This window comes from Elephas maximus, chromosome 4 (genome assembly GCF_024166365.1).
Source record: "Elephas maximus indicus isolate mEleMax1 chromosome 4, mEleMax1 primary haplotype, whole genome shotgun sequence".
Taxonomy (NCBI): Eukaryota; Metazoa; Chordata; class Mammalia; order Proboscidea; family Elephantidae; genus Elephas; species Elephas maximus.
In genome coordinates, this window is record NC_064822.1 from 57,727,722 (window position 1) to 57,752,658 (window position 24,937).

Sequence of the window (24,937 nt, forward strand, 5' to 3'; positions counted from 1 at the left end):
AAAATACCCTCTACACTAATCCTGTCTCATTAACATAACAAAGACAACCCATTCCCAAATGAGATTATAACCACAGGCATAAAAGCTATGTTTTACAACACGTATTTCTGGGGGACACAATTCAATCCATAACTGGTCCAACTGTTATTATTCCCATTTTGCAGATGATGAAATTAAAGCACACGGAGGTTAAGGACTTTGTCCTCAGTCACATAATGGCAAAGTCAGGATTTGAACTCACTCTGACTCCAAGGCACTGAAAAACCTGAAGAGCCATAGAATTATACTCTACATAATCTCTGCATGTTCTACACTATATTTCTCTGAAAATTGATAACTGATGTACTTATTATCATTTGATTAACCAAACTGCTTCATTCTCTGATCTTCCTCCACCAATGCTTCTGATACAATATGTGTAAAACACACATTTGTCTGCTCTTATGCTACCTTCTAAAAGCATAAACATAGTGCAGAAAAAGAGCACCTGTTACTATGAAAACCGTCACTTTTTAAGTTTCCAGTCTTAAACTTAAAAGTCTGGATGGCGCAAGCAGTTTGTGATTGGCTGCTAATTTAAAAGCTAACAGCTTGAACCCACCCATCAGCTCCGCAAAAGAAAGGCCTGGCAAACTGCTTCTATAAAGATTACAATCAAGAAAACCCTATGGAGCAGTTCTACTCTGTAACGCATGAGGTCTCCATGAGTTGACAGAAAAAAGTTGACAGAAGCTAACAAGAAGTCTTAATGTAACGTTTACTTAGCAGACTTAAATACTTATCTACAATTTTAATAATGAAGAAAAAAACTAGTTATGACTCGTGACTTTTTTTGGGGGGTGGAACATTTTATTATGGTTTGGGTGAAAGTTTACAGAGCAAATTAGATTCCCATTCAACAATTTATACACATCTTGTTTTGTGACATTAGTTGCCATCACCTCAGTGTGACAGCACTCTATCCACTAACTCCCTAGGTTAGCCATTTCCATTCACCCATCTTTCCTGCCCCTTCCTGCCTTTTGAACTTAGTTTCTGAGCAAATGCTGCCCTTTTGGTCTCTTAAGGTTAATTGTTCTGAGGAGCATGTTCCTCACAGGTGTTACTGTTCACTTTTCAGGCCCATATGTTATTTGGCTGAAAGGTGATCTCTGGGAGTGGGTTGTTTCAGGTTTGAAAGATGCCTAAGGGCCATAGTCTCAGGGGTCCACCAGTTTCTATCACTCCAGCAAGTGTGGTCTTTTTTATGAATTTGAATTTTGTCCTACATTTTTCTCCCACTCTGTCCAGGACGTTCTACTGTGATCCTGTTCACAGCAGTCTGCAGTGGTAGCCAAAAAAAAAAAGCCAGCACCATCTAATTCTGGTCTCAGGCTAGCAGAGGCTGTGTTTCCTGTGGTCCATTAGTCCTTTGGACTAATTGTTTCCTTGAGTCTCTGATTTTATTCTTCTTTGCTCCAGATGGGAAGAGAGCGATAGTTGTATCTTAGATAGCTGCTCACAAGCTTTTAATACCCCAGTCGCTACTCAACAAAGTGGGATGTAGAACATTATCTTTATGGACTATGTTATGCCAATTGACCTAGATGTCCCCCAAGACTACGGTCCTCAAGCCCTGTGACTCGGTCCCTCAAGGTATTTGGTTAAGGAGTTTTCATAATTTTGCCCCCTCTGTGCTCTACTATATACATGGATATATTTGTAGCACATACAAATATCTATGTAGAAATATCCTCTGACAAACCTACACAGGCTCCTTGGTTTACTCCCATACACCATCCACACCTGTTCAGCACATGTATCTACGTATGTATCCACTCATAAATTACTGTTTATTACTGTTATTGCAGGATTGTGTACCTAACAGTATTTACCATTGTTGCCTTTTACTCTTGCGTACCTCCTTACCCCCGGTGTCTTCCTTTGCCTTGGGCATGTTGTGCTGACCTCCCCCTTATTGTGTACTGCCTCTCCTTTCACTCAAGTTAATGCATTTCTACTCTCTAGTTAGCGATTTCCCCTCTCTCCCCCCCCATACCTGGTAACCATCAAAGAATGTTTCTCTCTATGTGTAAAACCTTTTCTTTACTTTTTATAATAGTGGTCTCATACAATATTTGTCCTTTTGTATTTGACTTATTTCACTTAGCATAACGTTCTCCAGGTCCATCCAGGTTCACCTTTATTCTTTAACACTGTATAGTATTCCATTGTGTGTGAGTACCGTAGTTTGTTCATCTATTCATCTGTTAACAGGCACTTAGGTTGCTTCCATCTTTTTGCTAGTGTGAACAATGCCGTGATGAACGTGGGTGTGCACAAATCTATTCTTGCCACGGCTCTTATTTCTCTAGGATTATATACATAGTGGGATTACTGGATCATATGGTATCTGTATCTCTAACTTTTTAAGGAAGCACCATACCACTTTCCACAGTGGTTATGCCGTTTTACAATTCCACCAGCAGTGTATAAGGGTTCCAATCTTCCACATCCTCACCAGCATTTGTTGTTTGGTTTTTTTTTTTTTGATCACTGTCATTATTGCCAAAGTGCGATGACACTGCCTTGTTGTTTTGATTTGCAACTCTCTAATGGCTAATGCTCACAAGTGTCTCTTCATGTATTTCTTGGTCACCTATATGTCTTCTTTGGTGAAGTATGTGTTCTTGACCTTTGCCAATTTTTTAATTGGATTGTTTGCCTTTTTGCTGTTGAGGTATTGAAGTTTTCTATACATTTTTGAGATTAGTCCCTTGTCAGATATATCACTGCCAAAAAAATGTTGCCAATCTGTAGGTTCTCTTTTTACTCTTTTGGAGAGGTCTTTTGATGTACGTAAGCATTTAATTTTTAGGAGATCCCAGTCATCTAGTTTACCTTCTCCTGTTTGTGCACTTTTAGTTATGTTTGATAGTCTATTTGTGCCATAAATTAAGGGCCCCTAGGTTTGTCCCTATTTTTTCTTTCAAGATCTTTATAGTTTTAGGTCTTACATTTAGGTCTTTGATCCATCTTGAGTTAGTTTTTGTATATGGTGTGAGGTGTGGATCCTGTTTCATTTTTCTGCAAATGGATATCCAGTTTTGCCAGCACCATCTGTTAAAGGGACTCTTCTCCATTTAATGGATTTCTGCCCTTTGCTGAAGATCAGGTAGATGGATTTACTTCTTAGTTCTCAATTCTATTCCACTCGTCTATGTGTCTGTCGTTGTACAGTACGAGGCTGTTTTGACTACTGTGGCTACATAGCAGGTTCTGAGATCGGGAAGCGTGAGGCCTCCTACTTTGTTCTTCTTCAGCAGTGCTTTGCTTATCCAGGGTCTCTTTCCTTTCCAAATAAAGTTGGCGATTAGATTTTCTACCTCTTTAAAGAATGTTTAAGTAACATTTCTTGAAAAATAAAATGTAGCACTTTTCAGGCATAAGGAATTCTAAACAGAAATAGGTCATTTCTACCTTAAACTTTCCTTCAAATCATATGATCTCATTCCTACAAGCAGAAGAATCACATCCCACTATGAGTCATGCAAGTATCACTTAACAGCACAGTTTTACCTTGTAGCTTAGGTCACATTTGACCCCATGTGTACTCAATTAAATCAAAGTAAAATTGAAAAGCCAAAACTAGATATGTGAATTTTAATTTTTTCCTTTTAAGTAACTATCCCAAAAGCAAAAGTATTCACTGTACCAACCTATAATTCAATCTGTCTGAATACAGTTATTTGATTTATCCTCATAAATGAGACCATACCCTTTCTCACTTAATAGCTATTACGCCCTCTTAACTGTACCCTGTAAGTCTCCACAAGCAGAAGTATTTGCTAGAAGATATTGCTCGTTAAATAGGCATGTAGAAAGGCAATGACCTGTAACTACTGAAACTGACATCTGTATATTTCTCTTTGGGGTTACACACGAAAGACTTCTCTGGCTATTTTCCCAAATAAATTGGGTAAGCCTTGGGAAAGTCACTGCTTAAATTTCACTTCATGACGGTTTCTCTTCCTCCATAAATGAGTTATTGAGGGTCATGACAACTTCTATCCATTACATAATACATGTCTATCACTGGACCTGTTTTCTAGGCAAGAAATAGCTTAAATGACACTGATATGCAAGGTCAGTGAACACTGCAACCTAATAGGGAGCAGGAATTCAGAAAAGAAGATTCTGATTTACTGTGCTAAGTAAGTTGTGAAACACTGATGTGAAGAACACTGTTTACTCTTAGTAACATCTCCCTGTAAAGTGTCAAGCACAATGCCCCCTAGCATTTTAGTAAAGAATATTTTAAAAGCACTCAACTCCAAGAACATGCCTCAGAAATTAAGAGGCCTACCTAAAAAAAAGATTATTTCATTTCATCTTTTATAGTGTTTAATAAGATTATACACACATCCTCAATTGAGAAATAATCTCCAATAATTGAACCCAAATTGTCTAAATATCAAGGTCTACTGAAAACAAGGACTGTAAAAAACAGCCGTGCTTTGAAGCATTTAGGCATTTTTCATATAATTAGCTACAACAGAACTGTTCAAATTGTTCATTTTATTCACCCAATGCAGTCAACCCCAACCACCTGCAACTACTACTCAGAAATGTATGCTCCAAAGTAACATCTGATTCTCAAGCCTTCTCTAGAAGTGCCAGGATAAAACTTATAAATAAGATGGTATAGAAAGATCTTTTAGGCACAGAAAAAAGACTGGAAGACAACACCTTTAAGGAACTAGGGTAACGTGACCTATTCCCTAATGCTTGCTGCCAAAAGAAAGTTGTCTAACCCAAGATCACACTCTTCTTGGGTGTAAAACTTCAGATCTATCCACGCTCACAATTTATCAAAACCTTGCCAAAGCAATGCGATTCTCTTCTCTCAGCGCCCTATACCCTCCCCACCCGCCCCCCTAGAATAAGAAAAATAACCAAAACCCTCAAACAGAAATGTGAGACCTAGTACAATAGCTTCTCCAACTGCCTCAAAAGCAACATCCACAGCCCATCTTCCTTTTGAAATACAACCCTTCATCTCCTACCTCACTGTGTCACACACACAAAAAAAAAAAAAAACAGGAAAAAAGGAATCCTCATCTCCAACATTTTACATCGGTCACCTAAACCCATAGATCCACCCTGACTGCGCCCCAACCTCATGGCTCCCCAATTTCTCCATCTCCCCACTACCTCGCCCGCAGCATCACGCCTCATAAACCCCCCGTTCGCCAAGCGCCCAGAGCCCCCATCTCCAGACGAGCCCCCATCTCCAGACTCCCACCTCTTGCCCCCGGTTCTCCACATCTGTCGCCTCAGCTCCCGCCCAATCCCGAAGCTCGGCTGGGTGGAGCCCGCCGGTGGGCTGGGGTGGGTTAGGGTGGGGTCCGCCCCCCCCCGGAGCTCTCCAGCCCCACACACCCCCGTAGAGAGAAGGGGGAGGGGGTCCTGAAGCCTCACCTACGGCTCCGCCCCTCCCCGGGGGCGCTCTGCCCTGCCCTAGCCAGGGCCGTAAGAAAGAAGCCGGGTAAGAAACGGCGAAAGCCCCAGCGCCAGGGACAGGCGGGAAGCTCTAGGTCCCGCCCGACTTCCAAGCTGCCGCTATCTCGGTCGTCTCACCCTCCTCTGAGCTGCTGCTGCCGCTGCCGCCCGAGCTCCGACACCGCTGCCGCCACCACCACTACCGCCGCCGCCGCCGCCGCCGCCACCGCCACAGCACCGTCCGGGCGCCCGCCGACGTCACTGCGCCCCGCCCCCTGCGCGACACCTAGCCCCGCCCACAGTCCCCCGGGTCGGGAGACGCCACGAGCTGCCCCACCTCCTCCCCGCCCGATTACCTCCCTTTCCCTCACCCTCCCGGGAGCGCGATTCGGAAGCCCGCAGGCCTCCCGGCGCCTTCCGGGGGAAGGCGGGTTAGGGGATAGGAAGAGGGAGTGATTCAGGTCTTCGGCGGTACCTCCGCGCGGAAGCAGAGTAAAGAGCGCGAGCGTACTCGCATACGTTCATACACACACACACACACTGTGGCCGAGGGAGGGTAAAGGGAGAGCAGGCTCTGAGAAAAGGCGGTAGGTGGGAGTGAGGAAAGGCGGCATTTGTCTCCTTCTGCTTGCCGTAGGAAGTGAATGGCCTGGAAGCCCGAAGACGGGAATTGTCTTTTTTCCAAACCTCAGAGACGCCCCACCCTCTCCCTCATTCGCAGGGCCCGTTACACAAACCCTGGGACCGCCACCGCCTTAGGGAGTAGCTTTGGGGTTGTCAGTAGATTCACAGCTGGGCTCCCACTTCTGCAGTGGGCACCCTTTGTCCCAGAGGGGTTGCATTTTTTCCCCCCACCCTTAGCTTTTCCGAAATGTGGCCGCAGAAGGTAGTAATACAAGCTGAGAAACTCCGGGCTGTCCACACGACTCTAGGGAAAGAACTTGGGCATCTCAGAAGACTCACCGCCAGTGTACGTGAGTTTTTCTGTAGTTATTATGCCAGGGGAGGAGAGCAGAGTGTGGGCGGAAATCAATGCTTACATTCACCCCCGTGCTATGTGCCAAATACTGTGCTACGTTAACAGTTTTATTTGGTCCTCTTAACAGCTAGGAGAGTCTACCAAACAACTGGTGCCTTATTTCAGGCAACTCGATTTTCTTAGACTGAATGGCAGTCGGTTTTCTTTCATCAGAGTCATGCAAAGAGAGTAGCTGCAGCCATTAATTTAAGAAGGTAGGTAAAATATCTCTAAACCGAGGAAGTAAGAGTGGTGTGAACTCTATTTATTCCCAGCCCTGCAGTGCTTGTTCAAATAATTTAAAATGCCCTTGAGAGGGGAGGAGTTTTACCCCTCCCTCTCACTCCTTTCTCCCCACCTCGTAATTAACCAGTTTACCGACCCCCATAATCCCTCCAACATTTTCCCCTCTCTCCTCGGTATTCACATTCAGCCACTCTAATTGTCCCTTCCCAGGGTCATCGTACACTTAGATCATTGCAGTTCCTGGCCCTGCTGTACAGTCTCCCCCTTCAGTACATCTGACATATGGCTACCAATTGTTAGCCTATGTACTGCCAGAGAAGAAGGTTATATAGCTGCCGAATAATCATCAAATAATCATCCTAATATATTTCGTTCGCTTGGACATCTGACTATTTACGCAGTAAAAACTATCCTTCTTTGACTCTTTGTCAAGACTTTCTCATCAAAATCTTGATCTGCCCATCAGGGTACTCCCCAACAGTGTGTAAGGTAAGAAGGCAAGTGAACCAGGAGTTAATATATCTTTTTACTCTCCGGTTTGTCACTGTCTAATTGTGTGACCTTGGGCAAATCACTTTACTTCAGGCCCTGCTTTTCTCAGTTGTAAAATGGGGTTTGAACTAGATGTCTGAGGTCCATCATATCCCTAAACTGCGTGGATCTGGAGAGTTAAGATGCTAAGCACTAAGTTATACACAGGAATACTGTAATATCAGAGTCTCAGGTTCTGGATGGACATGAATCTTTGGGAACATTATTCAACCCAATTCAGGGGACATCAGAAAAAGAAAAAAAAAGTTTTAATTTCATATACAGAAAGTGAATGTAATATGATTAAACAAAGCAAAGAAAACCATGGAGAGAAATGTTAGAGCCAAAGGAGGCCTGACCTAGAAGTACTTTAGAGAGACTGAGATTTAGAGACACGGACAAGAGAGCAAGAGTAAGAAGCAGGCTGAAAACAGAGAATCTAAGTAAAAGTCTGTATATGGAACAGAAGGAGCCCTGGTGGTGCGGTGGTTAGAGTGCTCAGCTGTTAACCAGAAGGTCAGTGGTTTGAACCTACCAGCTGCTCTGCAGAAGAAAGCTGTGGCCATCTGCTTCCATAAACATTACAGCCTTGGAAACCCTAGAGGGCAGTTCTACTCTGTCCTATAGGGTAACTGTGAATCAGAATCAACTCAATGGCAGTGGCTTTGGTTGTTTTTTTTTTTTTTTTTGGTACAGAACAGCAGAACTCTCCATATCTCATACAATACCCAAGCTTTTACTGAAGGCTACTAATCAAGAGCTGTCAGACTCTCTGGGGGAGGACTTGGGCAATTATTATGAGTAAATGCTAAGAGTAAAGCATTCTTCACTCTGGCATAATAGGTGGTTTACTTTTCACTCACCCTAAAGTAAAGTTGAGTGAGTTGGCAAGACCCTCACAAGTTCACAAGACTCCTAATCAGCATTAATTGCCTCATCTTAAATATGAACAGACAACTAAGGATCATTAGATATTTAAAAGATGGGGTGGTGTCTTAGGCTAGGTTCTCTAATAAAGCAAATCCAGTAAAGTATATAAATATATAGAGAGATTTATATCAAGGAAATGGTTCATGCAGTTGTAGAGGCTGGAAAGTTCAAGTCCATGGGTCAGGCTGGAGGCTTCTCCTGTAGCTGCGGGGGCTGTAGAACCCAAGATTGGCAGGACAGACAGCAGGGATCTGGCTCACAAGCTGCAAAGACTGAAGAATCCCAAGACTGGCAGGCAAGATGGTAGGTAAGCTGCTAGCTCAAGTCCCAAGAACCAGAGGCCGGACAAACGGGAGCCAGCTACAGGATCCAGAGCAAGCAACAGTCCACGAGCTTTGCCAGAAAGTCTACCTATATTGGATGCAGGCCACACCCCCAAGGAAACTTCCTTTTAACTGATTGGCTACTCACAACAGATCTCATCATGGAGGTGATCACATTATATCAGATCTCATCATGGAAGTGATTACATCATCATACAACTGCCAAACTACATCGTAACTGCCAAACCACTGAGAATCATGGTCCACCCAAGTTGACACACAACCTTAATGATCACAGGTGGGGTAAATAGAAAATGTGACCATAGAGGAAAAAGGAGGTTCAGAGAACTTAAAAAAAAAAAAAAACTAGTTAGTACTGTCATAGATTTATATTGCATCTATGAAACAAAAATACCGTACTATGATGAAATAACAATCTAAGAATGAAAGTGGGTGTTCAAATAAGAAATTGCTAAAACTATAGCCAACTGACTATGATATGCAGATGACATAACCTTGCTTGCTGAAATGTGAAGAGGACTTGAAGAACTTACTGATGAAGATCAAAGACTATAGCCTTCAGTTTGGATTGCACCTCAATATAAAGAAAACAGAAATCTTCACAACTAGACCAATAAACAACATCATGATAAATAGAGAAAATATTGAAATTGTCAAGGACTTCATTTTGCTTGGATACACAATCAACTCCCATGGAAGCAGCGGTCAAGAAATCAAATGATGTATTGCATTGGGCAAATCTGCTGCAAAAGACCTCTTTAAAATGCTAAAAAGCAAAGATGTCACTTTGAGGACTAAGGTGCACCTGACCCAAGTCATGGTATTTTCAATTGCCTCATATGTATGTGGAACCCTGGTGGTGCATTGTTCAAGAGCACAGCTGCTAACCAAAAGGTTGGCAGTCCGAATCCACCAGCCATTCATTGGAAACCCTATGGGACAGTTCTACTCTGTCCTACAGGGTTGCTATGAGTCTGAATCCACTTGACAGCAATGGGTTTTTTGGTTTCCAAATGCATGTGAAAGCTGGGAAATGAATAAGGAAGACCAAAGAAGAACTGATGCCCTTCAATTATGGTGTTGGTGAAGAATGTTGAATATACAATGGACTGCCACAAGAATAAACAAATCTGACTTGGAAGAAGTACAGCTGGAAGGCTCCTTGGAAGTGAGGATGGCAAGTCTTCCTCTCACGTACTTTGGACATGTTATCAGGAGGGACCAGTCTTTGGAGAAGGATGTCATGCTTGGTAAATTAGAGGGTCAGCAAAAAAGGGGAAGACCCTCAATAAGACGGATTTACACAGTGGCTGCAGTGATGGGCTCAAGCATAACAATGATTGTGAGGATGGCACTGGACCAGGCAGTGTTTTGTTCTGTTGTACACAGGGTCACAATGAATTGGAACAGACTTGACCGTGCCTAGCAACAACATAGTCAATTGAAGTGTGGAAGATAAAATGTCTATTAAATATCAAAGAACAGAGAAGAAATATGCAAAGTGACGAACATTGTGAGAGAAAATACAAGAAAAATAGAGGGTCAATTCAACAGGACTAGTCTTACACTAGAAAGAAAAATAAAATAAATGAAGGAGAAAAAATTGCCCAAAAAGTAATAGAAGAAAATTTCCCAGAGCTGAAGGGAGATACATGTCTTCAAGCTGAAAGGGCTTACCTAGTGCAGAGCAAAATAAAGAAAAAACACACAATCTTGTGAAATTTTAGAACTCTAAAGATAAAGAGAAGGTCCTACCCTCAATGAGATGGATTGACACAATGGCTGCAACAATGGGCTCAAACATAGGGTCACGGATTGAAATGTGCCCTCCCAAAATACGCGTCAACTTGGTTAGGCCATGATTCCCAGTATTGTGTAGTTGTCCTCCATTTTGGGACTGATATAATTTTCCTATGTGTCGTAAATCCTAATCTCTGCCTGTGGTTAATGAGGCAAGATTAGATTATGTTAAAGAGGATTAGGGTGGGATGTAACACACTTGTTCAGGTCCCATCATGATCCAATGTAAAGGGAGTTTTCCTGGGGTATAGCCTGCACCTCCTTTTATCTTACAAGAGATGAAAGGAAAGCGAGCAGAGAGTGGGGGACCTCATACCACCAAGAAAGCAGCACTGGGAGTAGAGCGGGTCCTTTGGACTCGGAGTTCCTGTGAGGAGAAGCTCCTTGACCAGAAGATTGATGAGAAGGACTTCCCTCTAGAGCCGACAGAGGAAGCCTTCCCCTTGGAGCTGATGCCCTAAATTTGGACTTGTTGCCTGCTAGACTGTAAAAAAATAAATTTCTCTTTGTTAAAACCATCTACTTTTGGTATTTCTGTAATAGCAGCACTAGATGACTAAGATACCTTGTTTCAGTATCCACTTCTGAAAGAATCCAAAATATGACAATGTCCAATTGGAAATATCAAATATGCATTTAGATAGGAGTCTAAAATTCAGAGGAGAGGTTCAGGCAATTTGTGAGTCCTCAGCAAAAAGATGGCGTTTGTTCTGATTATCTACTGCAACAAGACAGATTATCCTAAATTGTAGTAGTTAAAAACTATTAAAGCTCACAATTTTGTTAATCAGAAGTTTGAGCCTATCTCAACTGGACAATTCTGTTATACATGGCATTGCCTGAGGCTACTCCCTGGTATTATCTGCCAGATGGGCTAATCTGGAGGGTGCAAGTGGCTTTTACTCTCTCACCTGACACCTTGGCAGGATGGCTGGAAGGCTGGACTCAGCTGGAACTGTTGACCAGAATGCCTCCATGTGGTCTTTCTAGGGTGATGGATTACGTGGTTGCTCAGGGCTCCCAGAATGTTCCAAAAGACATGAAATAGAAGCTGCTGGTTTGTTAAGACCCAGAAACTGGTATATTTTCATATTTGCCATTAGTCAAAACAGTCACAGAGACTACCCAAAGGGAACACAAATCCCTATCTCTCGGTGGGAAGTGTGTCAAAGAATTCATAGCTGTCTTTAATCTGCCAAAGCATTTAAAACTATAAACCAAGATGCAGACATGCAAAAGATGTGAATGCAGGTAGACAAGTCCAAGCACTGAAACTTCCTATGGTTAGAAACCAGTGAGATGAGGAAGAGCCAGCAACGGAGACTAAGGACTATGTCATGTGTGGCTGGTAAGTCAATAAGATGAGAATTAAGAATTGAGATTGGATTTAGTGATGTGGACATCATTAGGGACCTTAACAAGAGCAGTTTGTTGACTCACAGGTTGGATTGATTGGTTCGAGAGAGAATGGGATGGCTGGAAATACAGGTTGTGAATATTAGCAATTCTTTGGACAATTCTTTTTTTAACTGTACTTTAGATGAAGGTTTACAGAGCAAATTAGTTTTTCATTAAACAATTAATACACATATTGTTTTGTGACATTGGTTTCCAACTCCATGACATGTCAACACTCTCCCCTTCTCGACCTTGGGTTCCCCATTACCAGCTTTCCTGTCCCCTCCTGCCTTTTCATCCTTGTCCCTGGGCTGGTGTGCCCATTTAGTCTCATTTTGTTTTATGGGTCTGTCTAATCTTTGGCTGAAGGGTGAACCTCAGGAATGACTTCAGTACTGAGTTAAAAGGGTGTCCGGGGGCCATACTCTAAGAGTTTTTCTCCAGTCCGTCAGACCAGTAAGTCTCGTCTGTTTTGTGTGTGTGAGTTAAAATTTTGTTCTACGTTGTCCTCCAGCTCTGTCCGGAACCCTTTATTGTGATCCCTGTCAGAGCAGTCAGCAGTGGTAGCTGGGCACCATCTTATTTTGCTGTCTTTAGAGGATTTTTGCTATAAATAGGAGCAGACAACTATGTCAGTAGCGGGTATGGGAAGTGAGGTCAACATCATGTTTCTGTGTACCCTTCTCCTATTTCCAAATTTCATTTGACATCATCCACTTCTGGTTTAAGACTTGTAAATGAATGAGGCATACTGGCTGGAGTAATAGTTTTTTGTTTTTTTTATTGTGTTGTTGAGAATATACACAACAGAACAAACACCAATTCAGCAATTTCTGCACATACAACTCACTGACATCGACTACATTCTTCAAGTTGTGCAACCATTCTCATCTTTCTTTTCTGAGTTGTTTCTCTCCCATTAACATATCTCAGGACAATAGTTTCAGGGGTTCAACCAGCCTCCATGGCTCCAGAAAGTCTGGAGTCCATGAGAATTTTGGCATAATAGTTTTAGATCCTCCTTTATTAAATACTTTTTTTTTTTTACATAATGACAAAATAACTAAACTTGTTTTAAGTATCTGTTAAAGCATTTTAAATTCAAAATTGCAGGAAAGAATATGAGAGTGGTTTTCCATCATTGTTTAGGCATATACAATAGTATCTATCTTAACCTTTGTATCTGAAGTTTTTGATACCTGATAAATATCTATATTGTATAGTGGAAAAATAATTTGCCACAATAAGTAAAGTTTATAGTCATAGTTTTATTTCAAATTGTTGTTGTTTGTTCCTGTCAAGTTGATTCCAGCTCATGGCAACCCCATGTATGTTGAGTAGAATTGCTCCATACTGTTTTCAAGACTGTGACCTTGCAGAAGCAGATCACAAGCCTGTCTTCCGAGGTGGCTTTTGTTGCATTTGAACCACCAACCTTTTGGTTAGTAGTCCAGCGCTTAACCATTTGCACCACCCAGGGACTCCATTATTTCAAATTATAGAACCACAAATATTGAAAGGCAGTATGGCAGAGTAATTATGGGCAAGGGCTCTAGAGTCAGACTGTTCATATTGTGACTTAACCTCACCATGCCTCAATTTCCTTATCTAAAGTGAGATAATAATAGTAACTAGTTCACAAAGTTACTGATAGGATTGAATGAGAAAATACATGTAAAGTGCTTAGAATAGTAAGCATTTATTATATAATGAGCACTTGATAGTGTTAGCTATTATTATCCTTGGGCAGTGAATCAGTTAGAAATGCTTTCAACTCTAAGTAAATACCTGATTTACAGTGGCTTAAATAAGAAGGGTTTGCTTCGCTCATAGAGCAGGCATCCCAGAAGTAGGTGCTTGCTAGACCTGGTTCATTTCTACACCAGGGCTCTGAGTTGGCCTCTCTTTAATTCTCCTGAGTTTCCCTGACAGGTGCAACACCACCAATCATCAGATTCTCAAACAAAGGCATTCAAAGTCAGAAAGCAGGGTTCAAGGGAGGGCAGAGAGCTTCTCCTTTTCTAGTTCCCTCTTATTAGAGGGGGAAATCCCCCTGCCTTTTGTTTTGTTTTTCATGATTGTTTCAGTTGGAGAAAGCGTTCAGCTGCTAACCAAAAGGTCAGCAGTTCAAACCCACCAGCCACTCCTTGGAAACCCTACGGGGCAGTTCTACTCAATTCTCCAGGGTTGCTACCAGTCGGAATTGACTTGACAGCAATGGGTTTGGTTTGGTTAGTTTGGTAAAGTCCCCAGGCCAGGAAATGGAGGTGCTAGCCGTTGGAGATCAGGCTGTCAGAGTGCACTGATGTGGTACAGGCAAGGTGTATGGGTGGGACACCAACCTTCTGCCACAGCTGTCTAAAATGTATCTGAAATCTAACACATTCAAACACAGACTTCTGATTTCTATCCCCAAACTTGCTCTTCCTACATCTTGGCCATCTCAGTAGATGGCAACTCCATCCTTCAGTTACTTTAGCCAAATATGTCACAGTATTGCTAACTCTTCTCTTCTCACATCTCACATTGTTTATTAATAAATCCTGTCTGATCTACCTTCAGATTATGTCCAGAATCCAACCACTTTCACCACTTGCATCATTACCACACTGTCCCAACCCACCATCATTTCTTGCCTGGATTATTTCAGTAGGTTCCTAACTGGTCTCCATGCTTTCTCCAGTTCCTGCCTCCTTCCATCTATTTAAAAACTGGGTCATGTTACATCACTTCTTTGCTCAAAACCCTCCAATAGCTTCCAGTCTTACTCAGTAAAATACAAAATCTTATAACCCCTGTAATGGCCTGCAAGATTTTACCCCCTCATGGACTTTTTAACCTCATTCAGCTCTAGTTCCACTGACTTCCTTGCTGTCCCTTGAGCATGCCAACCATGCTTCCACCTCAAGACTTGCTTCTTCTGATGGGCACAATCTTCTGCCAGATAGCTCCAAGGCTTGCTTCCTCACTTCCTTCAGGTCTCAAATGTCACCATCTGTGAGGCCTTCCCTGACCTCCCTATACAAAACAGCTACCTCCCATATACTCCCTGTCCCCCTTAAATGGTTTTATTTTTCTGCTTCTGACACACTATATATGTAGTTTTTGTATATTTGTGTATAGTATGCTTGTTCATTTATTTTCTACCTTCCCCACTGAAATGAAGTTCCAGAGGACAGGGACTCTCTTTTATTCCATTGTACCCCTAGTGCTTGGAACTTAGTAGGTACTCAAAAAGAGTTTTCTGAGTGATTAAATGAATGCTCAAACAATATTGGACATTTAGGTTGCTTCAAGCTTTGTGCATACAACTCCTTTCCATGTTTTATGATTAATTCCTCTGCATATATTCCCAAAGCAGGATTATTGAACCAGAAGGTAAAAATATTTTTTGGCTTTTAATAAAAATTTCCAAATTGCTGTACAAAACAATTAAACCAACTATGCAGAGGGTACCAGTTACATGATCCTCCTACTGGCATTATACTTTTAAACTTTTTCCCAAGTTTTATAGGAAAGACTAGCAAAACTAATTATTTTTCCATATTTATTTATAATCATTATTAGTTATTTAATGGTTGCTAGATAATTACAGTTACTTATAACCATGAAAAGTATTAGTAATAATTTAAAATAAATAAATAATATAATGTAATGTAAAATAAATAAATAAAAGTAGTACTTAAAAAAGATTAAAATCTCACTCATGGGGTTTCCCAAAAAGGCTTTTTCACTTTTTTGGCTCTGACCTATTATTATTCTTAGCTGCCCATAATTAAAGGTGAATTTATGGACCTACACTGAATGCTGCTGCTGATTTTCCTCCATAGATTGTCATCTGACTCTCCCAAGTTCAAGGTTCTAAGTCCTATTCATTAGCTTTTCTCTTACTCATAGAATTTTTATATTGGGGAAAAGGCAATCTTTTCTCTCTTAAAGACTATGCCTTTGTTAAACTAGCATGCCCCTCCTCATAATGTTTTCTAACAGTATGAGTCAAAATAAAATGTTGATTAAATGAACATACGTATTGATTACTTCAGTCATCACAAGAGAAATGTTAGGTCTCAATAAAAGTAAAGAGTTAGATTCGTTTTCCTTCTTCTCCAACCAAAAGAACTTGCTGCTCAGATTTTAAAACCTGTATTTTGCATATGCAAAGATTTTTTTTTAATCTATGAAAAAATGGGTGACTTGTGCACATAAACCTAATGGGTGACTTGTGCACATAAACCTACTTCTACATATATACACCTTGACTTAAGAGCCAGCTACTACCTCTAAATGTATAATGCAAACAGGTATAGATTTCTGGCATATAAATATTGCTTATATAAGCCTTCTTAAGTATACTTCACGCAGTTATATTTTCATAGAGAATGCATAGTTATATGTAATCATATATAGGTGCAAAGTCTCAGCAAGGAAGGCATCTGACTTTAATTATTGATGAAGCAGTTAATGTAACATTTAAATTGCTCTGATATCCTACCCAAAATAACTCAGTTGTTAGTTCATTTTCTTCAGATATTGCCTTGTCTCATGAACCACCTACTCCCAAATGCTATTCTAAACTACCATTTGCAACCACCTCCTCCCAAATGCCCACGCCCAACTGCCTTTCTAAATCAATATACCACAGTTGTAATTTTTTATTATTCTTTCCAGTTGTCATTTTAGCCTAAGAAATAATTATCTTTGTCAACCACTATTCCTAATAGACCAAACTTTGAAACTGCAGGAATCTTAGGAAGGCTTTTAGAAAAAAGAATTGTCTCTTCGTTTTTTTTTTTAATTGTATTTCATATGAAGTTTTACAGAACAAATTAGTTTCTCATTAAGCAATTAATACACATATTGTTTTGTGACATTGGCTGCTACCCCCATGATGTGTCAATAATCTCCGCTTCTCGACCTTGGGATCCCCATTACCAGCTTTCCTGTCCCCTCCTGCTTTCTCGTCATTGCCCCTGGGCTGGTGTACCCATTTAGTCTTGTTTTGTTTTATGGGCCCGTCTAATCTTTGGCTGAAGGATGAACCTCAGGAGTGACTTCAGTAGCAAGTTAAAAGGGGTTCTGGAGGCCATACTCTTAGGGTTTCTCCAGTCTCTGTCAGGCCAGTTAAGTCTGGTTTTTGTGTGTGTGTGTGAGTTAGAATTTTGTTCTGCATTTTTCTCCAGCTGTGTCTGGGACCTTCTATTGTGATTCCTTTCAGAGAAGTTGGTGGTGGTAGCCAGGCACCACCTAGTTTTGCTGGGCTCAGTCTGGTAGAGGCTGTGGTACTTGTGGTCCATTAGTCCTTTGGACTACTCTTTCCCTTATGTCTTTAGTTTTCTTCATTCTCTCTTGCTTCAGATGGGGTGGGACCAGTGGAGTATCTTAGATGGCTGCTCACAAGCTTCTAAGACCCCAGATGATACTCATCAAAGTAGGATGTAGAACATTTTCTTTGTAAACTATGTTATGCCAATAGAGCTAGATGTTCCCCGAGATCATGGTCTCCTTCCCTCAGCCCAGTAATGCGGTCCCTCAGGGAGTTTAGATGTGTTATTGGAGCTTCCACGACCTTGCCTTGGACAAGTTTTGCTGGTTTCTCCAGTATTGTATATACAGTCTTACTCCTTACCAAAGTTACCACTTATCTATTGTCTGTTCAGTATTTTTCCAACCCCACTCCTCATAACTATCAAAGATCATTTCTCTTTGTGTGTAAATCTTTTCATGAGTTTTTATACTAGTGGTCTCATACAATATTTGTCCTTTTGTGACTGACTTATTTCACTCAGCATGATGCCCTCCAGATTCATCCGTGTTGTGAGATATTTCACAGACTCATCATTGTTCTTTATCATCGTGTAGTATTCCATTGTATGTATATACCATAGTTTGTTTATCCATTTATCTGTTGATGGGCACTTAGGTTGTTTCCATATTTTTGCTATTGTGAACAGTGCTGCAGTGAACATGGGTGTGCACATATCTATTTGTGTGATGGCTCTTATTTCTGTAGGATATATTGCAAGAAGTGGGATTGCTGGATTGTATGGTAGTTCTATTTCTAGCTTTTTAAGAAGCGCCATATCGCTTTCCAAAATGGTTGGACCATTTTGTATTCCCATTAGCAGTGCATAAGAGTTCCAATCTCCCCAAAGCCTCTCCAACATTTGTTATTTTCTGTTTTTTTGATTCTTGCCAGTAATGTCGGGTTGAGATGGTATCTCATTGTAGTTTTGTTTTGCATTTCTGTAATTCCTAGTGATCGTGAACATTTCCTCATGTGTCTGTTAGCTGCCCGAATGTCTTCTTTAGTGAAGTATCTGTTCATGTCCTTTACCCATTTTTTAATTGAATTGTTTGTCTTTTTGTTGTAGAGGTGTTGGATTTTCCTGCAGATGCTAGAGATTAGACCTTTATTGGATTTGTCACAGCCAAAAGTTTTATCCCAGTCCTTTAGTTCTTTTTTTACTGTTTTGGTGAAGTCTTTTGATAAGTGTAAGTGTTTAATTTTTAGACGATTCCAGTTATCTAGCTTATCTTCTGGTGTTGGTATATTGTTAGTTATGGCTTGTATCCTGCTTGTGTCCTGTATTTTAGGGCCTCTAGCATTGACCCTATTTTTTTCTTCTGTGATCTTTATTGTTTTTGGTTTTATATTTAGGTCTTTGATCCATTTTGAATTGGTTTTTGTGTATGGCGTGAGGTATGGATCCTGTTTCATTTTTTTACAGATGGGACATTCAGTTTTGCCAGCACCATTTGTTAAAAAGACTGTCTTTTGCTCATTTGATGGACATCGGGCCTTTGTCAAAGATCAGGTGACCATAGGAGGATGGATTTACATCTGGGTCAGTTCTGTTCCGTTGGTCAATGTGTCTGTCTTTGTACCAGTACCAGGCTGTTCTGACTACCATGGCTGTATAGTAGGTTCTAAAGTCAAGTAGTGCAAGTCCTCCTACTTTATTCTTCTTCCGTGGTGCTTGTCTGGGGCCTTTTCCTTTTCCGTTTAAAGTCAATGATTATTTTTTCCATCTCTTTAAAGAATGCTGTTGGTATTTGGCTTGGGATTGCATTGTATTTGTAGATTGCTTTGAGTAGAACTGACCTTTTCATGATATTGAGTCTACCGATCCATGAGCATGGTATGTTTTTCCATTTGTGTAGGTCTCTTGGTTTCTTGCGTAGCATTTTGTAGTTTTCTTTGTATAGGTCTTTTATGTTCCTTCATTTTTGGTTATAAATATTTTTCTCTTTATTTTAAACCATGGATATCTTACTGACTGAAAAAACAATTAGATTGTGGCAAATAAAAAAACAGCGACCATCCTAATTAGCCAAAAAAGATAATAAAACAACCCCAAAAGGAACGTGGCTCTAAAAGCAAAGACTAGATTGGGATTATATCACCGGAAGTGAAGGTGGGATATAAAAAAAAAATATTTCTCAGTTCTCACTGATGTGCAGTTTCAATCAATAGAATGAAAACAAGAGATCCTGAATCAAATTATCAGCAATATACAATTATATAATGTCTAGTAAGCCTTTTTACATAGTGTCTTCATTTTACATTTGCCAGATTTTGTTGTTGTCGTTAGTTGCCATCTAGTGGGCTATGACTCATGGTGACCCCACGTACAACAGAGTGAAACATTGCTTGGTCCTGCACCATCTTCACAGTCATTAGTATGCTCACGTTCATTGCAGCCTTTTGTATTTTGAGGGTTTTCCAACCTAAGGGGGTGTCACCTTCCAGCACTATATGGGACAATATTCTGTTGTAACCTGTAAGGTTTTCATAGGCTAATTTATAATTTTCAGAAGATTGCCAGGCCTTTCTTCTAGTCTGTCTTAGTCTAGAAGTTCCACTGAAACCTATCCACCATGGGTGACCCTGCTGGTATTTGAAATACTGGAGGCATAGTTCCCAGCATCATAGCAACAAGCAAGCCACTACAGTACAATAAACTGACAGACAAGTGGTGGATAAGCTCCATAAACTTCACTAATCCTTCATTTATTCAACAAATATTTACTGAATTTCTATTACGTACCTTGTGTAGCTCATGACACTGGAGAACAACCAGCCCTCACTGAACCTGCATTCCTATGGGGTAAGATGGGCAGTAAACACATAAACAGATAAACAATTTTAGGTCATTTTAAGTACTTTGAAGCATCCAAAAATATCCTATTAAGTGACATACTCATCACTCCAAGCTATTTACAGTAAGGGAGATGATTCCCCCATCTTCTTTTCGAGGCTTCTCTCTCTCTACACTTCCCCTAGACCTCTCTGACTCAGCAATACTGAATTTGTTTAAGTAGTGAGGTTCTTTCAGCAATATTTGAATACTTGAATTTTTTAGTCACTGAATCTTCTCTTCCTTCCAAGATATTGAACTTGCTGTTCTCTCTTCCTGGAACACTCTGACTAGCTAACTCTAGTAAATGTCACATCCTCAATGAAGCCTACCAAACCAGATTAGGTCTAGTACATCCCTTTCATAATATCGGCAGTCTTGTAATTTACCTTCCCTTCTCAACTGTTGGCTTAAAGAGGGTGGGGACTAAGCTGGTCTGGTTCTCGATTAGTCCTCAGTGCCAATCACAGCACCTAAAACATGTTAATGTATGAGTGGATTTTAACAGCCGTGTTGGTCTGACTTTTTTCTTTAGAATATTGGTGAAAAGACTGAGAAGGGGAAAAATGCAATCAGAATTCTAGGCATCTTTCTCTCTTTTTCCTTCCTTATCTAATTCTTCAGTCTCACAGCCTTGATTCTGTGGTAGTATACAAGTCCATGGCCATGAGTGACCCCACCTGTTTTAACTGTGCTGCTGATCAATTTTTCTCTTTCTGAAGAGGTTTTTGACAAAGACAATGATGCCATTCCAGAGAGTTATCAAACAGAGTTTGTAGATGTGGGAAGATCTTCTTGGGTTGCAATAGGCACTATGTAGAATGAGTCAGCTACATATAGTTCCAAATAGTAAATTCAATCTACTAAATATATTTCTGCTAATTGTAGCTATTTCAATTTCTTGAAATAGCTATTATTAGCTTTTTCACTATTAACTTCCAAATGGATTAATCCAGAAAAATACATTTGATTAGAGTTTGTTTATACATTTTCCTATTTTTCCCGGTTCAAAAAATGCTACAGAAAATAACTTCAGTTTGTGTATGTGTGTGTGTGAGTTTTCGTGTGAGTGTGAACTTGTTTGTATACATGTCCAACTATTTTTCCTTAGGACAAATTCCCTTAAGTAAATAAAAAATAGGCTAGGTTAAATAATATTCAAATTGCCTTTCAGGAAGGTTGCTTTTACATGATACCTTTGCCAACATTGTATATAATCTCTCTTTTTATCTTTGTTGAACTGATCGGCAAATAAGCAAAAAAACTTAATTGTCTTAATTTTTTTCTTTACTGGTAAAGAATATCTTTTCAAACTCTGGCAATGTGATACTACTAAGATTGGCAAAAGTTTAAGTTAGACAATATCAGTTTTATTGTTTATCTATTGTTCTACAGCAAATTACCTCAAAACTAAGCAACTTTCACCAATTTTCACTGCAGCATTATTCATAATAGCCAAAAGGTGTAAACAACCCAAGTCTCCATCGACAAATGAATGGATAAATAAAATGTGTGGTGTGTATATACACATACAAAGGAAAACTATTTGGCCATAAAGAGAAATGAAGTTCTAATATATGCTACAACAACCGTGAACCTTGAAAACACTATCCTGAGTGAAGCAAGTTAGACACAAAAGGACAAACGGTATATGATCCCATTTAAACTAAATATCGAGAATAGGAAAATACATAGGGAAAAAAGTTCATTAGTAGTTACTAGGGGCGATGGGAGGGGAAATGAGGACATTATTTAAGGGGTACAGAGTTTTCCTTAAGGGTGATAAAAATATTTGGAAACGGTTAGTGGTGATTATGGTGCAACATGGTAAATGTAATTAATGTCACTGAATTGCACATGTAAAAATAGTTGAAATGTTTTGTTACATACATTTCACCACAATAAAATTTTTTTTTTAAACTAAGCACAACTTAAACATTTATCATCTCAGTTTCTGTGAGTCAGGAATCTGGGCACAGCTGAGCAGAATGCATCTGCCTCCAGGTCTTTAACAAAGTTGTAATCAAGGTATTGGCTAGTGCTGCTCTCTCACCTGAATGCTCAACTAGGGGTGGACCCACTTCCAAGCTCACTGATGTAGTTGTTGGCAGGATTCAGTTCCTCTCTGGCTGTTGGTCAGAGGCCTTCCTCAGTTCTTTCTTACATAAGCCTCTTCAAAAAGGAGCTCACAATATGGCAGCTAGCTTCCCTCAAAGGGAGTCAGTGAGGGTAAGAGTAAGAGGGAGCCCAAGATGGAAGCCACAGACTCTTAAATCTAACCTCAGAATTGATAATCTATCATGATTGCTATATTCTACTCATTAGAAGTGAGTCTCTAGAACCAGCCCACACTAAAGGAGAGGGAATTACAAAAGGTGTGAATATAAGGATGTTGGGATCATTGGTGGCCATCCTAGAAGCTGACTATCACGTTAGTGTCAACAAGGACGAGGACCAACCAAAACTCTCATACATGACTAAAGGAAAATAAATTCATACAACCACTTTAGAAAACAATCTGGCATTATCTATTAAGTTAAATATATGCACACCTTGTAGGTCTACACTGTATAGAAATGAGTGCTTCAGTATATCAGGATATATATTTTTAAATGTTTATAGTAGCACTGGCCAAAAAGTGGAACTAACCAACATGTCCATCATGAGTAGAATGGATAAATAAATGGTGCTATATTCATTCAACGGAATGATCTACAACAATGATTTGAATGAACCACAGTTACATGCAACAAAATGAATAAATCTTTTTTAAGTTGAGATATAACTCACATACCATAAGATTCTACACTGGAAGTGTACAATCCAGTGGTTTTTAGCATATTCACAAGGTTGTGCAACCATCATCACTAAATTTCAGAACATTTTCAATACTCCCTATAAAAAACCTGTATGCATTAGAATTTACTCCCTATTTCCCCCTCCTGCAGTCCCTGGCAACTGCTAATCTACTCTCTGTCTCTAGGGACTTGTCTGTTGTGGACGTTTCTTATTAATGAAATCATACAATATGTGACCATTTGTGTCTGGTTTCTGGTTTCATTTAGCATAATATTTCAAGGTTCGTTCATCATTAAAGTTGAAAATGTATCAGTACTTCATTCCATTTTACTGTGGGATAATATTCCATTGTATGGATATACCACATATTAGTTATCCACTCATCAGTTGATGGATATTTGGGTTGTTCCCACATTTTGGCTATCATGAATAATGCAGCTATAATCATTTATGTGCAAGTTTTTGTGTGGACACATGTTTTCTGTTGGGTAGATAGCTAGGGGTGGAGCTGGGCCATATGGAAGGTCTAGGTTTAATCTTTTTGAGGAACTGCCAAAATGTTTTCTAATGTGGCTACATCATTTACATTCCCTCCAGCAATGTATGAGGGTTCCAGTTTCTCCACAACCTTGCTAACACTTGTTATTGTCTGTCTCTTTGATTATAGCCATTCTCGTGGGTATGAAATGGTATCTTATTGTGGTTTTGATTTGCATTTCCCTAATGAATAATGATGTCAAGCATCTTTTCATGTGCCTATTGGTCATTTGTATATTTTCTTTGGAGAAATGTCTGTTCAAATACTTTGTTCAGTTTTAATGCGGTTATTTGTCTTTTTATTGTTGAACTATGGATAACACTGTGAAGAATGAGAATTCCAGAACACTTAATTGTGCTCATGGGAAACCTGTACACAGATCAAGAGGCAGTCATTCAAACAGAAGAAGGGGATACTGATTGGTTTAAAGTCAAGAAAGGTGTGCGTCAGGGTTGTATTCTTTCACCATACTTATTCAATCTCTATGCTGAGCAAATAATATGAGAAGCCGGAGCATATGAAGAAGAACAGGGCATCAGGATTGGAGGAAGACTCATTAACAACCTGCATTATGCAGATGACACAGTCTTGCTTGCTGAAAGTGAAGAGGACTTGAAGCACTTACTAATGAAGATCAAAGACCACAGCCTTCAGTATGGATTGCACCTCAACATAAAGAAAACAAAAATCCTCACAACTGGACCAATGAGCAACATCATGATAAACGGAGAAAAGACTGAAGTTGTCAAGGATTTCATTTTACTTGGATCCACAATCAACAGCCATGGAAGCAGCAGTCAAGAAATCAAAAGATGCATTGCATTGGGTAAATCTGCTGCAAAGGACCTCTTTAAAGTGTTGAAGAGCAAAAATGTCACCTTGAAGACTAAGGTGCTCCTGACTGAAGCCATGGAATTTTTAATCTCATCATATGCATGTGAAAGCTGGACAATGAATAAGGAAGACCAAAGAAGAATTGATGCCTTTGAATGGTGGTGTTGGCGAAGATGGACTACCAAAAAAACGAACAAATCCATCTTAGAAGAAGTACAACCAGAATGCTCCTTAGAAGCAAGGATGGCGAGACTGCGTCTTACACACTTTGGACATGTTGTGAGGAGGGATCAGTCCCTGGAGAAGGACATCATGCTTGGCAAAGTACAGGGTCAGCGGAAATGAGGAAGACCCTCAACGAGGTAGATGTACACAGTGGCTGCAACAGTGAGCTCAAGCATAACAATGATTGTAAGGATGGCTCAGGACCGGGCAGTGTTTCGTTCTGTTGTGCATAGGGTTGCTATGAGTCGGAATCGACTCGACAGCACCTAACAACAACAACACTAGTTGTAGATAAGGTGGGGCATTTGTGAGCCAGGGCCTACCTGTATTCTTTCTCTATTGAACTGTCTGGCGCCCTTGTGAAAACCAATTTCCCATAAATGTAACGGTTTATTTCTGTACTCTCAATTTTATTCCATTGATCTTTACGTCTGTGCTTATGCTAGTACCATAGTGTCTTGATTATTGCAGTTTTTTACAAAATTTTGAAATTGGAAAGTATGAGCTTCCAAATTTGTTCTTTTTTTAAGCTTGTTTTGGCTATTTTGGGTTCCTTGCATTTCCATATGAATTTTAGGATTAGCTTGTCAATTTCTGTGTGAGTTTTTGGCTGGTGAGATATTTGGAACTGACAGATTATATAGCATTTTATGCC

General features: G+C 40.1%; 1 protein-coding gene and 1 long non-coding RNA gene across 10 annotated transcripts in view; one reads left to right on the forward strand and one right to left on the reverse strand.

The window, feature by feature from the left end:
• Positions 1-5,721, reverse strand: part of ERC1 (ELKS/RAB6-interacting/CAST family member 1) — a 530,770-nt gene extending 525,049 nt beyond the window's left edge. For 7 of the 8 annotated variants that reach the window (XM_049885108.1, XM_049885107.1, XM_049885109.1 and 4 more), the window contains exon 1: positions 5,620-5,721. The gene's annotated coding sequence lies outside the window, so the exon portion shown is untranslated. The other variant, XM_049885106.1, reaches the window with a different exon arrangement.
• A 430-nt stretch (positions 5,722-6,151) lies between these two features.
• The window catches only part of LOC126076537 (uncharacterized), a 59,336-nt gene continuing 40,550 nt past the window's right edge, over positions 6,152-24,937 (forward strand). The window contains exons 1-2 of one of the 2 annotated variants that reach the window (XR_007517482.1): positions 6,152-6,451; positions 6,588-6,714. This is a non-coding gene — a long non-coding RNA (uncharacterized LOC126076537). The remainder of the gene's footprint in view (positions 6,452-6,587; positions 6,715-24,937) is intronic. The other variant, XR_007517481.1, reaches the window with a different exon arrangement.